Source organism: Tursiops truncatus, chromosome 2, assembly GCF_011762595.2.
Source record: "Tursiops truncatus isolate mTurTru1 chromosome 2, mTurTru1.mat.Y, whole genome shotgun sequence".
NCBI classification, from domain to species: Eukaryota; Metazoa; Chordata; class Mammalia; order Artiodactyla; family Delphinidae; genus Tursiops; species Tursiops truncatus.
In genome coordinates, this window is record NC_047035.1 from 75,146,757 (window position 1) to 75,162,380 (window position 15,624).

The 15,624-nt window shown below is 38.6% G+C and overlaps 1 long non-coding RNA gene across 3 annotated transcripts in view; it reads left to right on the forward strand.

Annotated features, from left to right (window-relative positions):
* The window catches only part of LOC109552290 (uncharacterized), a 212,691-nt gene extending 201,135 nt beyond the window's left edge, over nt 1-11,556 (forward strand). For 2 of the 3 annotated variants that reach the window (XR_012329416.1, XR_012329417.1), the window contains one exon: nt 6,373-8,501. This is a non-coding gene — a long non-coding RNA (uncharacterized lncRNA). Of the gene's footprint in view, nt 1-6,372; nt 8,502-11,485 lie in introns of those variants that run through there. The other variant, XR_012329419.1, reaches the window with a different exon arrangement.
* The last annotated feature ends 4,068 nt before the right edge of the window (nt 11,557-15,624 follow it).

Consider the following 15,624-nt stretch of genomic DNA (forward strand, 5'->3'; position numbering starts at 1 on the left):
ACCGGTGTGAGGTGATACCTCATTGTAGTTTGATTTACATTTCTCTAATGAGTAGTGATGCTGAGCATCTTTTCATGCATTTGTTGGCAATCTGTATATCTTCTTTGGAGAAATGTCTATTTAGATCTTCTGCCCAGTTTTGGATTGGGTTGTTTGTTTCCTTGATATTGAGCTGCATGAGCTGCTTGTATATTTTGGAGATTAATTGTTTGTCAGTGCTTCGTTTGCAACAAAATATTTTCTCCCATTCTGAGGGTTATCTTTTTATCTTGTTTATGATTTCCTTTGCTGTGAAAAAGCTTTTAAGTTTCATTAGGTCCCATTTGTTTATTTTTGTTTTTATTTCCATTTCTCTAGGAGTTGGGTCAAAAAAGATCTTGCTGTGATTTATGTCAGGGAGCCTGATTCCTCCAGTCCATTTTCCTTTCTCAAGATTGCTTTGCCTATTCAGGGTCTTTTGTGTTTCCATGCAAATTTTAAAATTTTTTGTTCTAGTTCTGTAAAAAAAAAATGCCATTGTTAGTTTGATAGGGATTGCATTGAATCTGTAGATTGCTTTGGGTAGTATTGTCATTTTCACAATGTTGATTCTTCCAATTGAAGAACATGGTATATCTCTCTATCTGTTTCTCCATCTGAAGAAAGCTGTTTAATTTCTTCCATCAGTGTCTTATAGTTTTCTGCATACAGGTCTTTTGTCTCCTTAAGTAGGTTTATTCCTAGGTATTTTATTCTTTTTGTTGTAATAGTAAATGGGAGTGTTTCCATAATTTCTCTTTCAGATTTTTCATCATTAGTGTATAGGAATGCAAGAGATTTCTGTGCATTAATTTTGTATCCTGTTACTTTACCAGATTCATTTATAAGCTCTAGTAGTTTCCTGGTATCATCTTTAGGACTCTCTATGTATAGTAGCATGTCATCTGCAAACAGTGACAGCTTTACTTCTTCTTTTCCGATTTGGATTCCTTTTATTTCTTTTTCTTTTCTGATTGCTGTGGCTAAAACTTCCAAAACTGTTTTGAATAATAGTGGCGAGAGTGGACAACCTTTGTCTTGTTCCTGATTTTAGAGGAAGTGGTTTCAGTTTTTCACCATTGAGGATGATGTTGGCTGTGGGTTTGTCATATATGGCCTTTGTTACATTGAGGTAAGTTCCCTCTGTGCCTACTTTCTGGAGAGCTTTTATCATACATAGGTGTTGAATATTGTTGAAAGCTTTTTCTGCACCTATTGAGATGATCATATCGTTTTTATCCTTCAGTTTGTTAATATGGTTTATCACATTGACTGATTTGCATATACTGAAAAATCCTTGCATTTCTGGGATAAACCTCCCTTGATCATGGTTTATGATCCTTTTAATGTGCTGTTGGATTCTGTTTGCTAGTATATTGTTGAGGATTTGTGCATCTATGTTCATCAGTGATATTGGTCTATAGTTTTCTTTCTTTGTGACACCTTTGGTTTTGGTATCAGAGTGATGGTGGCCTCATAGAATGAGTTTGGGAGTGTTCCTCCCTCTGCTATATTTTGCAAGAGTTTGAGAAGGATGGTGTTAGCTCTTCTCTAAATGTTTGATAGAATTCACCTGTGAAGCCAACTGGTCCTGGGCTTCTGTTTGTGGGAAGATTTTTAATCACAGTTTCAATTTCAGTGCTTGTGATTGGGCTATTTATATTTTCTATTTCTCCCTGGTTCAGTCTCAGAAAGTTGTGCTTTTCTAAGAATTTGTCCATTTCTTCCAGGTTGTCCGTTTGATTGGCATATAGTTGCTTGTAGTAATCCCTCATGATCCTTTGTATTTCTGCAGTGTCAATTGTTACTTCTCCTTTTTCATTTCTAATTCTGTTGGTTTAAGTCTCCTTCCCTTTTTTCTTGATGAGTCTGACTAGTGGTTTATCAATTTGTTTATCTTCTCAAAGAAAGAGCTTTTAGTTTTATTGATCTTGGATATTGTTTCCTTCATTTCTTTTTCATTTATTCCTGATCTGATCTTTATGACTTCTTTCCTTCTGCTAAATTTGGGGTTCTTTTGTTCTTCTTTCTCTAATAGCCTTAGGTGTAAGTTTAGGTTGTTTATTTGAGCTTTTTCTTGTTTCTTAAGGTAGGATTGTATTGCTATAAACTTCCCTCTTAGAACTGCTTTTGGGGCATCCCATAGGTTTGGGGTCGTCGTGTTTTCATTGTCATTTGTTTCTAGGTACTTTTTGGTTTCCTCTTTGATTTCTCAGTGATCTCCTGGCTATTTAGTAGTGTATTGTTTAGCCTCCATGTGTTTGCATTTTTTACAGTTTTTTTCCTGTAATTGATATCTAGTTTCATAGTGTTGTGGTCAGAAAAGATACTTGATATAATTTAAATTTTCTTAAATTTACCAAGGGTGGATTTGTGACCCAAGATGTGATCTATCCTGGAGAATATTCCATGAGCACTTGAGAAGAAAGTGTATTCTGTTGTTTTGGATGGAATGTCCTATAAATGTCAATTAAATCCATGTTGTTTAATGTGTCATTTAAAGCTTCTGTTTCCTTATTTATTTCCATTTTGGATGATCTGTCCACTGCTGAAAGTGAGGTGTTAAAGTCCACTACTATGATTGTGTTACTGTCACTATCCCCTTTTATGGCTATTAGCATTTGCCTTATGTATTGAGGTGCTCCTACGTTGAGTGTATAAATATCTACAATTGTTATATCTTCTTGGATTGATCCCTTGATCATTATGTAGTGTCGCTCTTTGTCTCTTGTAGTCGTCTTTATTTTAAACTCTATTTTGTCTGATATGAGAATTGCTACTGCAGCTTTCTTTTGATTTCCATTTGCATGGAATATCTTTTTCCATCCCCTCACTTTCAGTGTGTATGTGTCCCTAGGTCTGAAGTGGGTCTCTTGTAGACAGCATAGATACAGGTCTTGCTTTTGTATCCATTCAGCCAGTCTATGTCTTTTGGTTGGAGCATTTAATCCATTTACATTTAAGGTAATTATCAATATGTAGTTCCTATTCCCATTTTCTTAATTGTTTTGGGTTTGTTATTGTAGGTCTTTTCCTTCTCTTGTGTTTCCTGCCTAGAGAAGTTCTTTTAGCATTTGTTGTAAAGTTGGTTTGGTGATGCTGAATCCTCTTAGCTTTTGCTTGTCTTAAAGGTTTTAATTTGTCTGTCAGATCTGAATGAGATCCTTGCTGGGTAGAGTAATCTTGGTTGTAGGTTTTTCCCTTTCGTCACTTAAAATATGTCCTGGCACTCCCTTCTGGCGTGCAGAGTTTCTGCTGAAAGATCAGCTGTTAACCTTATGGGCATTCCCTTGTATATTATTTTTTGTTTTTCCCTTGCTACCTTTAATATTTTTTCTTTGTATTCAACTTTTGATAGTTTGATTAATATGTGAATTGGCGTGTTTCTCCTTGGATTTATCCCGTATGGGACTCTCTGCACTTCCTGGACTTGACTGACAATTTCCTTTGCCATATTAGGGAAGTTTTCAACTATAATCTCTTCCAGTATTTTCTCAGTCCCTCTCCTTTTCTCTTCTTCTTCTGGGACCCCTATAATTCGAATGTTGGTGCATTTAATTTTGTGCCAGAGGTCTCTGAGACTGTCGTTGATTCTTTTCATTCTTTTTTCTTTATTCCGCTCTGTGGTAGTTATTTCCACTATTCTCTCTTTCAGGTCACTTACCCGTTCTTCTGTCTCAGTTATTCTCTATTGATTCCTTCTAGAGAATTTTTAATTTCATTTATTTTGTTGTTCATCATTGTTTGTTTGCTCTTTAGTTCTTCTAGGTCCTTGTTAAACGTGTCTTGTATTTTCTCCATTCTATTTCCAAGATTTTGGATCATCCTTCCTATCATTACTCTGAATCCTTTTTCAGGTAGACTGCCTATTTCCTCGTCATATTTTTTACTCTGGTGGGTTTTTCCCTTACTCTTTCCTCTGCTGCATATTTCTCTGTCTTCTCATTTTGTTTAACTTACTGTGTTTGGGGTTTCCTTTTTTCAGGCTGCAGGTTCATAATTCCCCTTGCTTTTGGTGTCTGCCCCCACTGTATAAGGTTAGTTCAGTATCTTGTGTAGGCTTCCTCGTGGATGGGGACTGGTGTCTTTGTTCTGGTGGGTGGGGTTGGATCTTGTCTTTCTGGTGGTCAGGGCTACCTCCAGTGGTGTGTTTTGTGGTGTCTGTGAGCTTAATATTATTTTAGGCAGCCTCTCTGCTGATGGGTAAGGCTGTGTTCCTGTCTTACTAGTTGTTTGGCATAGGGTGTCCAGCACTGGAGCTTGCTGGCCATTGGGTGGAGCAGGGTCTTAACATTGAGGCGGAGATCTCTGGGAGCGCTCTCACTGATTGATATTACATGTGGCCTGGAGGTTTCTAGTGGTCCAATGTCCTGAACTCAGCTCTCCCACTGCAGAGGCTCAGGCCTGACACCAGGCCGGAGGACCTAGACAACAGGGGCTTATATTTGGGCTCTCCATTCTGCTCCATTTATCAATGTGTCTGTTTTTATGCCAGTACCAGTGTTTTGACTACTATAGCTTTGTAATATAGTTTGAAATAAGCAAATGTGATGCCCTCAGTTTTGTTCCTCTTTCTCTAGATTGCTTTGGCTATTGGTGGTCTATTTTGGTACCATACAAACTTCAGGATTGTTTCGTTCTATTTCTGTGAAAAGTGCCATAGAATTTTGACAAGGATTTCATTCAATCTGTAGATTGCTTTGGGTACTATGGATATTTCAACAATTTAATTTTTTATGTCCATGAGAACAAAGTATCTTCCCATTTATTTTTGTCTTCTCAATTTCCTTAATCAATGTCTTATAGATTTCAATGTACAGGTCTTTCACTTCCTTGTTTAAATTTATTCCTAAATATTTTCTGTTCGATGCAATTGTAAATGGAATTGTTTTCTTAACATCACCTTCTGATAGTTTGTTAGTAGTATGTGGAAACACAACTGACTTTTGTGTATTGATTTTGTATCGTGCAACTTCACTGAATTTGTGTATTAATTCTAACATATACTGACATCTTGTGGGCACGTCTCCCACTGCTAAGCCAAATGATGTGATTTTCTTTTCACTTTCTCTTTTTGTGTATGAAAAAGTGCACATTAAGAACTGGAGTAGGAAGTCTGTATGCTGTTTATTTTCGGTTGAACAACGTTTAGTTCATAAGCAAGTTAAAAGATTTTTCTAATGGAATTTTTATTGGCATTTCTGTGGCCTATTCAGGAAGAACACCAAGTCTTATACAGCCTTGAGAGGAGGGGGAAAGTCTCTCTAAATGACAAGAAAGATGGGGCTTCCCTGGTGGTGCAGTGGTTAAGAATCTGCCTGCCAATGCAGGGGGCATGGGTTCGAGCCCTGGTCTGGGAAGATCCCACATGCCACAGAGCAACTAAGCCCATGCACCACAACTACTGAGCCTGCGCTTTAGAGCCCGTGAGCCACAACCTCCGAGCCCATGTGCCGCAACTACGGAAGCCCAGGCGCCTACAGCCCATGCTCCACAAGAGAAGCCACCGCAATGAGAAGCCCGCGCACTGCAACGAAGAGTAGCTTCCGCTCTCCGCAACTAGAGAAGGCCCGTGCGCTGCAACGAACACCCAACACAGCCAAAAATAAAATAAATAAATTCATAAAAATTTTAAAGAAAAGAAATACTTTTAAAAAAATTACAAGAAAGAGTAAATGAGACTCAGATACAGAGGGTGATGTGCTCAAAGTGACTGAGAAGGTTAAGGTCAGATCCTAACCTAGAAGCCAAGTTGCCCGATTCTCTGGTCTCCTAAAATGTTTCTAGGGATCATGTGTTACTAGGAGGGCATTTATAGACGGCATGTCTTGGTATAAAGGAAACAATAGACCTGGCACTCATCCTTAAGCTTCACAAACCCTGTTCATAACTGGTCTTTCCCCATTCTCTGTGTGTGCCTAGCGGCCCCAACACAGACTGGACTGGCCAGGAGGAGAGAAAGGAGGGAAAAAAGGAAAGACACTGTAAGAAAGAAGGGGGAGTAGACTTGAAAACGTTTTCTTGTTATCTTCTCAAGTTTAAGAGAACTAAAAGAGATTGAGGAAAAATAATTCTCTTCCCATTGGAAAAAAAATTACACTTTTCTTTGTTCCTACAAAAAATTGACAAAAATGGATCAATTAAGCTGGAAAGCTGCATAGCCACTTCCTGTCTTCCTCTTTGTGTGTCATCCCATTTGAAGTAGCAAGAAAACCTTTCATAATGGATTGGGACAAGGCCAGGAATCATTGAATGTTTGGAAGCTATGCCTAGACTATTCTGCTTATAACAAAGAGAATAAAGTATATCATTTGTCATAGTTTCCACATGACTACTCTTTCCCCATCTGATCAGGGACGTTACTGACAGAGATACAGCAGGCCCCTCTTGCGACTAAACACATGAATGCCGTCACCAGATCCCAGGCAAGTCCACCTACCAGCTTTTGTAAAGTTACTGTACGGATAATGGAAGAGAACAGCTTAGATGTGCGTCTCATGTTACAGATGGGACAGTTTTGGTCATTTAAGTTTTTAGAATGATCACTGTGTGTAACAAGACAATTGTTGCAGTATTTACAGAGTTTTTGCTTTTTTTCATTTTTAAAACCACATGATGTTTCCTTCATTCAGGCAGATGGGTGATTCTCAGCTCATCACTTCAAGGAAAGGATGTACTGCTGGGAAAAAAATAAAGCTGCCTTGCTTACCATTTTATTTCAAAAGTTTTAGTCCTATAGGCAAATCAAAGGACAAGCATCAGTTACAGATTTAGGAGATGATACACTGAAATAATACAAGTTAGCCTACCTGAGGCAAAATAAGCATTTTCTAAGTGGAGCAAGGGGGAGAGGAGAGAGTATCCGAGTAAAGCAAGGAGGCATAAGTATCGATGGGTCCTTGGAGGAACATTGAACCTTGTCCCCTAGAGACATCTTGGAAAGAAAACCACAAGACCTCTGGGCCACTTTCATGTATTAAATAAATCTCAGTGCAGCCCTGGTTAAAACTTCCATCTTCATTTCTCTCTTCTGCTCTTTGAACCTGAGGCTTGACTCCTGGCTGCAGTAAGGTCAGCATGGCTTGCTCTGTTCTCTTCCTCTGCCTTTTTTCTTTGGTTCTAATTCCCTTGAGGTTAGGGAAGAAACAAAAGTTAAGAAGAATTTTTTTAAAATGGCAGACACTTTCTCATTTAACTGGTGTGCACCTTTGGGTGTCACTGCTTTTCTGCCCAACCACTGATGGCCTCGATGTGCAAGCATCCCTGTGAGAGAGCAGCCGGGGACCCTCAGGAGCCTCCTCAAGGCAGGATCTTCCCCTCCCTGTCAGATCCCATTCAGGAAGCACTCCCCATGGCCTCTTGTCTCCCCTTTTCCTGGTGGAGAACTGGCTGATGACTCAGGCCTGCCGCCTTCAGAGGTGGCACCTGTGGGACACAGCACTCACTCCTCCTCACCGTGCCTCATGGAGACACCCAGGCAGCCCCAATGCTGCCCCCCTTCACTGTACCATCCTTCTCTGATTTCCTCATCTTCTGCTTAAGTAGATGCAAAAATAGATCAAAATCTGCTCCAGAAACAGATATCCAAAGACAGAATGCCATGCAGTTTTCGTTTTTACTTCGATGATCTCTGTAAAAGCAAGTATTTTAGGATAGCGATGTCTGAAGTGGCTCATGGGGAAAGTGGAACACTCTGATGATACTCTTCTCCTGACTGCTGCATCCCTCACATCAGCTAAAGAAGTGAAGATCAGGGGTTGCAGGGTCTGTACAGTTGCTTCTTCATAAATCCTAGAGTGCCTGGCTGTGAGTTGTTCTTAATGGAAAATGGTGAATGCTTAATGCCTCTTGGTCCCTAGTTCTGGGTCCCAGCTGCCAAATTTGTGACAATGAAAAATGCTCCAGAGTACATCTTATTCATCTAAATGGAAAAAAAATCTCTTTGATTCTATAAGTGATTCTAAATAAAGGTTTCTAATTCTTAAGACAAAATAAAAAAATATACATATATAGTCCAATATTTTATATTGTGTAATTTATATATATTATAATAAAATATATTCCAATAATATTAGTAATATCAATTAATATTTACCAATTAGATGAGCTTGAGGAACAAAATTCAATAATAAGCCCTGCACCAACCAAGTCACCACAGATACAGGAAAAGGAAAGCCTGGCTGTGAGGATATGGCAGAAGATTAAACATGGTCATAAAACAATTATAAGTCATCAGTGTGGTCTCTCCTGGAAATTATTAGGAGAACTATGAAGGCAGAGGTTAGATAATTATTGTGCTATATTTTGCAGTAAACAAAATTTTATCAGTGTTGTAAATTGCTTTCTTCAATATGAATTTTAAATATTGTAAAGAATCCAGAAAGAGTAAAAAGATTAATTAAAATTATGAAGTATAATATATTTAACCTTTAGAACAGAGGAGGAAATATTAAGAAATAACTGACTCATGGCCTTTAACATATAGAGAGGTTTTGTTTTTTAATTAAAATAAAGAATGAAACACAATAACAACGAACACTTACAAAAATCTTTGATCCAACAGCGTCCATCATCATAACAATAGCCCTTGGCATAGAATTCAGACTTTCTCCATTTCATGTTTGAGTACCTGCAGTTACAAAAGGCATTCCACTAACAGCTGGCTTAGCTCATTAACGTGACAAAAACTTGCACTTACATCAGTTTTATACCAAATCTCACCATTCATTAAACCATGGATAAATTTCTTTTTGCTGTTGTTGAAAACAAAAGTCATTACCTTGTTTATCATTAAAAAAGAGAGTTTTTTTTTACTAATCAAAATAGGATATGGTTTAATCAGAATAAGGTGTTACGTGCATTAGGTGTCCCCAGGTGGGTTCTGAGGTTCTCTAACCACTTAACATCTAAGTGAATACACAACACATACATTTTCATATCATCCATCCTCCTGAAATTCAGCAGTCTTCCATATTTTTCATAGTTTTTCAGAGTAAAATCTCCCAGTCACTTGAACCAAAATCATCAAGTAACTCACTAAAAATGTAAACCCCCAACCTCATGCCAGACCTATTGAATCAGAATCTGTTGATCAGAATAAGACATTTTTTCTAAATGTGATTCTTAAATGTACAGTAAACTTTGACAAATACTGTCCAATTGGTTAACTCTGGAGTTTTTATTTTTTAATCTCATCTATATTGCCTGCAGCATTTACTTTATCTCAGAAATCCCTTCATCTTTAAACATTCTTAAGCCTTAGTTTACCTCAACTGAGGATGGGTTAATATTACTTTGCGGTTTTTAGATTATAAAATGAGTTGTAAAGTGCTTAGCAATGGACTTGGCATATGGTAAGTGTTCCATAAATGATAATAAAGATGATTGTGGTAATGATGCGAATGACAAAATAAGGGCAGGTGGAAACAAGGATCCCATGATAATTCTCTGATCTCTTTCCCTGAACACACTGGGCAGACTTTAAAGCTGTAAACCCAAAAGATTAAAAATAAACAAAACCAGATGGTGTGGATAAAAGAATACCTCTCTTTCCCTAAATCAGGAAATTTCCACTTCTGCTTTCCTTCTTTGTAGACCTTGCCTCTTCCCCTCCCCACACGGGAGGGGTGAGGAGGGCTGATTCTGTTGTTCGCAGTCCATTTATGAGTAGGAAATTAGTCCTTAATCTAACTTAAAGTGTAGGACTGAAGACTCCACTCACTCTGCTTATATTCCTTGCATTTTAAGTCTTTCCCTGCCTGTGATAATAAGCAAATCTAAGGAGAGCTAATTTAGTACGCTGTGATTGGCTACCTCTTTCTCTTTCTCTTTCAGCTCAGATACTTGAAAATCAAGTCAACCCTTGGCTAGTTTGAGGCGTGGCCTATCTCTCCTACTCATCCTTATAGGAATTCTGAGCTTGCTTTTCTGGATTCAGAAGGAAGTAGGAAACTCCACTTAGGCCTGAACCTCAACCCACCTTTCCTGCTTTAGAAGTAATCAGGTCCTGGTTCGGCTGAAAGTCCTTCTTCACTTTCCATTTGTATTAAGCTAATACATATAAGCATCCTCAGGAATCTTCCCAGTGGTGAGCAGGGCAGGATTTGGCCATTCTTACGTCCCTGGAATTATCATCATGGGACATAAAATCCCCACTTCAAATGGAAATTACCAAACATTTTAGTTGAATAATAATGAATATATGACATATTGAAACATGTGGGATACAGCAAAAGCAGTACAGAAGGTCCCTGACTTAACGGATTTCTGACTTTATGATGGTATGAAAGTGATATGCATTAAGTAGAAACCACACTTCAAATTTTGAATTTTGATCTTTTCCTGGGCTAGTATGATGCTCTCTTTTGATGCTGGACAGCTCCCAGCCAGTCACTGGATCACAAGGGTAAACGACCATCACACTAGTACCAAACGTAAAATAGATAGCTAGTGGGAAGCTGCTGCATAGCACAGGGAGATCAGCTTGGTGGTTTGTGACCACTTAGAGGCGTGGGATAGGGAGGGTGGGAGGGAGACACAAGAGGTAGGAGATATGGGGATATATGTATATGTATAGCTGATTCACTTCGTTATAAAGCAGAACCTAACACGCCATTGTAAAGCAATTATACTCCAATAAAGATGTTAAAAAAAACAAAACAAAACCCGTCTGAACCCAAACAACCACTCTGCTTTTTGTTTTCAGTACAGTATTCAATAAATTACATGAGACAGTCAGCACCATATGATAAAATAGGCTTTGTGTTAGATAATCTTGCCCAACTGTAGGCTAATATAAGTGTTCTGAGCACGTTCAAGGTAAGCTAGGCTAAGCTATGATGTCCGGAGTTTAGGTGTATTAAATGCACTTTTGACGTAAGATATTTTCAACTTATGATGGGTTTATTGGGACGTAACCCCACTGAAAGTCAAGGAATATTTGTAATTAGAGGCAAATTTATGGACTTAAATTATATTTGTTAGGAAAGAAGAAATGTTGAGAATCAATAGTCAAACTTGCAACTCAAAGAACTAGAAAAAGTAGCAAGATAAATAAAAGTAAAGGTAGCAAATAATAAACTATGTGCGGAAATACTAAATTCACCAACTTTCACAAGAAAAAAAAACAAATATATAAGAACCCCTTACCCGTTAAAGTAATGAATCCATAATTGAAGGATTCATTAAGTTTCTCCCATAAGTGAAACTATGCTTAGATGGCTCACTAGTGAACTTTCTGAAAATTAAAAAAAAATTATTAAAAACCTCTGCACAAATTCTTCTATAGATAGAAAAGGAGCCATAAATTGCAACTTATCTAATGAACTATTATCATCTTGATACCAAAATCTGACCTAAACATTTTAATGAAAGAAAAAGTTGAATACCAGTATCACTCAGGATCCTGGACAGAATGAACTGTAACCTCTGCTGTCTGGCTGTGTCACAAGATTTCACTTCTCCATAGGACTACTTGGAAAGAGGTTCTGGGTGCTAAGTAACTACTTCTTCGAGGAGGGGAAAACACCAAAGATGCCCCTGATTCTAGAGCCCCAGCTGCAGGGGTTTGTGTACAGGCTGCAGGTGCCTGGGGAGCACTGTGTTTCACAGCACAGAGGTAAGTGGCTGAGGCTTCAGGTTTAGGGGCTGCGATGTGCAGAGAGCTTCCCTTCTTTAACAAGGTGGCTTTTAGTCTTTCTTTCTGCTTTTCGTCCCAACTGAGTAAAGAGGAAGAGGAGTTCGGGTCCCTTCCCAGGATCCTGCTCTATACCACAGTAGCCCGTTAAAACTGCTGACCGTGTAGCTGCAGTTGAGGATGAGACTGTCTCCCTCCTGGATTTTCAGGGTCTGAGGACTCTGCTCCACCTTGTCTTCTCCCCTCAACCCTGTTCAGGAAAACAAAATCAGAAATGAAACAAAGCTTTCAGTTCAGCAGTTTTGAAAATTCCAACAAAAAGCCTGGGATGAGCTGAGACTAAACCCCTCTCTCTCTTCTCTCCAGCTTTGGATAAATGTGCCCTTATGGTTCTCATCTCTTAACCTCCAACTTACAGCCAAGCTGAAGCCACAAGACTATGAATGCACATTCCAGCATGTTCTCATCTGATATCACACTCTTGATACAATTTTAATGATTCCAAATCTTCTCCCCTGAGGAGCTGCTCCTGTGTCTTAGTTCTCCTTCTCTAATGCACGAGATAGCCTTTCTGTAGGTGGCTCAGCCAATCAAGCGCAAATCCTCTAGTACCTGTCATTCTTTTGACGGTTAAGGCACTGGAGGAATGAGAGGAATGGAACCACTGCCACCTGGTGGTCACAAACATAAACATCTCACAGGACCCACTCCATGCCCCCTACAAAGACAAAAATTGATGGGAGGACATTTTTTATATTGGTGGGCATAGTGCATATGAGGTTTAAAGCAGTAATCAGAAAAGCCGCCTCTGCCTGCAATTTGAATCGTTTCATTGTTCCTTGTTTGGCCTTTAAAGCTAAACTGCTACCAGAGGTTATAAAAGTTGAACCCAAGCATAGGTGTAATGGATTGTGTTTCTCTTTATAGTACACAAGAATCTCAGCAGGTGAGACCTTAAAAGGACTAGAGTGCTGAAAAAAGCGGGGGGATAAAAGAGCTGTGGATATGTCTGGAGACCTCTTTGACAGAGAATTGGGAACATAAGTTAAGAAACCATTGCTTCAAATAATTTTATGCCTGGCTACAGGGACCAAGTGCAACTACAACTCAGGGTCACGAACTTGATAGATCTTAGGAGAACAGGAGGGAAGAGCATGGCAGAGGGAAAGCAGAGCTCTCCATTCTAGACCCTGGAGAGATCAGAACATCACAGGGCAGAGTGGGGAACAGGAAGATACGTATAGCAAAACTAGTATTGTTTAATTTGTTTGGTTCTATGACACTCTGCTGGGTTTTTTGTTTTGTTTTGTTTTTGTTTTTACATCTTTATTGGAGTATAATTGCTTTACAATGGTGTGTTAGTTTCTGCTTTATAACAAAGTGAATCAGTTATACATATACATATGTTCCCATATCTCTTCCCTCTTGCATCTCCCTCCCTCCCACCCTCCCTATCCCACCCCTCCAGGCGGTCACAAAGCACCGAGCTGATATCCCTGTGCTATGCCGCTGCTTCCCACTAGCTATCTACCTTATATTTGTTAGTGTATATATGTCCATGCCTCTCTCTCGCTTTGTCACAGCTCACCCTTCCCCCTCCCCATATCCTCAAGTCCATTCTCTAGTAGGTCTGTGTCTTTATTCCTAGCTTCTCATGACATTTTTTTCCTTAAATTCCATATATATGTGTTAGCATACGGTGCTTGTCTTTCTCTTTGTGACTTATTTCACTCTGTATGACAGACTCTAGGTCTATCCACCTCATTACAAACAGCTCAATTTCGTTTCTTTTTATGGCTGAGTAATATTCCATTGTATATATGTGCCACACCTTCTTTATCCATTCATCCGATGGTGGACACTTAGGTTGTTTCCATCTCCGGGCTATTGTAAATAGAGCTGCAATGAACATTTTGGTACATGACTCTTTTTGAATTATGGATTTCTCAGGGTATATGCTCAGTATTGGGATTGCTGGGTTATATGGTAGTTGTATTTGTAGTTTTTTAAGGAACGTCCATACTGTTCTCCACAGTGCCTGTATCAATTTATATTCCCACCACCAGTGCAAGAGGGTTCCCTTTTCTCCACACCCTCTCCAGCATTTATTGTTTCTAGATTTTTTGATGATGGCCATTCTGACCGGTGTGAGATGATATCTCATTGTAGTTTTGATTTGCATTTCTCTAATGATTAATGATGTTGAGCATTCTTTCATGTGTTTGTTGGCAGTCTGTATATCTTCTTTAGAGAAATGTCTATTTAGGTCTTCTGCCCATTTTTGGATTGGGTTGTTTGTCTTTTTGTTATTGAGCTGAATGAAGTGCTTATAAATTTTGGAGATTAATTCTTTGTCAGTTGCTTCATTTGCAAATATATTGTCCATTCTGAGGTTGTATTTTGGTCTTGTTTATGGTTTCCTTTGCTGTACAAAAGCTTTGAAGTTTTATTAGGTCCCATTTGTTTATTTTTGTTTTTCTTTCCACTTCTCTAGGAGGTGGGTCAAAAAGGAACTTGCTGTGATTTATGTCAGAGTATTCTGCCTATGTTTTCCTGTAAGAGTTTGATAGTGTCTGGCCTTGCAGTTAGGTCTTTCATCCATTTTGAGGTTATTTTTGTGTATGCTGTTAGGGAGTGATCTAATGTCAAACTTTTACATGTAGCTGTCCAGTTTTCCCAGCACCACTTATTGAACAGGCTGTCCTTTCTCCACTGTACATTCCTGCCTCCTTTATCAAAGATAAGTTGACCATATGTGTGTGGGTTTATCTCTGGGCTTTCTATCCTGTTCCATTGATCTATCTTTCTGTTTTTGTGCCAGTACCATACTGTCTTGATTACTATAGCATTGTAGTATAGTCTGAAGTCAGGGAGCCTGATTCCTCCAGCTCCGTTTTTAGTTCTCAAAATTGCTTTGGCTATTCGGGGTCTTTTGTATTTCCATACAAATTGTGAAATTTTTTGTTCTAGTCTGTGAAAAATCCCAGTGGTAGTTTGATAGGGATTGCATTGAATCTGTAGATTGCTTTGGGTAGTAGAGTCATTTTCATTATGTTGATTCTTCCAATCCAAGAACATGGTATATCTCTCCATCTATTTGTATCACCTTTAATTTCCTCCATCAGTGTCTTATAATTTTCTGCATACAGGTCTTTTGTCTCCTTAGGTAGGTTTATTCCTAGATATTTTATTCTTTATGTTGCAGTGGTAAATGGGAGTGTTTTCTTGATTTCACTTTCAGATTTTTCATCATTAGTGTATAGGAATACCAGAGATTTCTGTGCATTAATTTTGTATCCTGTAATTTGACCAAATTCATTGATTAGTTCTAGTAGTTTTCTGGTAGCATCTTTAGGATTGTCTATGTATAGTATCATGTAATCTGCAAACAGTGACAGCTTTACTTCTTCTTTTCCGACTTGGATTCCTTTTATTTCCTTTTCTTTTCTGATTGCTGTGGCTAACACTTCCAAAACTATGTTGAATAAGAGTGCTGAGAGTGGACAACCTTGTCTTGTTCCTGATTTTAGTGGAAATGCTTTCAGTTTTTCACCATTGAGGATGATGTTGGCTGTGGGTTTGTCATATATGACCTTTATTATGTTGAGGAATGTTCCCTCTATGCCTACTTTCTGCAGGGCTTTTATCATAAATGGGTCTTGAAAGCTTTCTCTCCATCTATTGAGATGATCATATGGTTTTTCTCCTTCAGTTTGTTAATATGGTGTATCACATTGATTGATTTGCGTATATTGAAGAATCCTTGCATTCCTGAAATAAACTCCACTTGATCATGGTGTATGATCCTTTTAATGTGCTGTTGGATTCTGTTTGCAAGTATTTTGTTGAGGATTTTTGCATCTATGCTCATCAGTGATATTGGCCTGTAGTTTTCTTTCTTTGTGACATCCTTGTCTGGTTTTGGTATCAGAGTGATGGTGGCCTTGTAGAATGAGTTTTGGAGTGTTCTT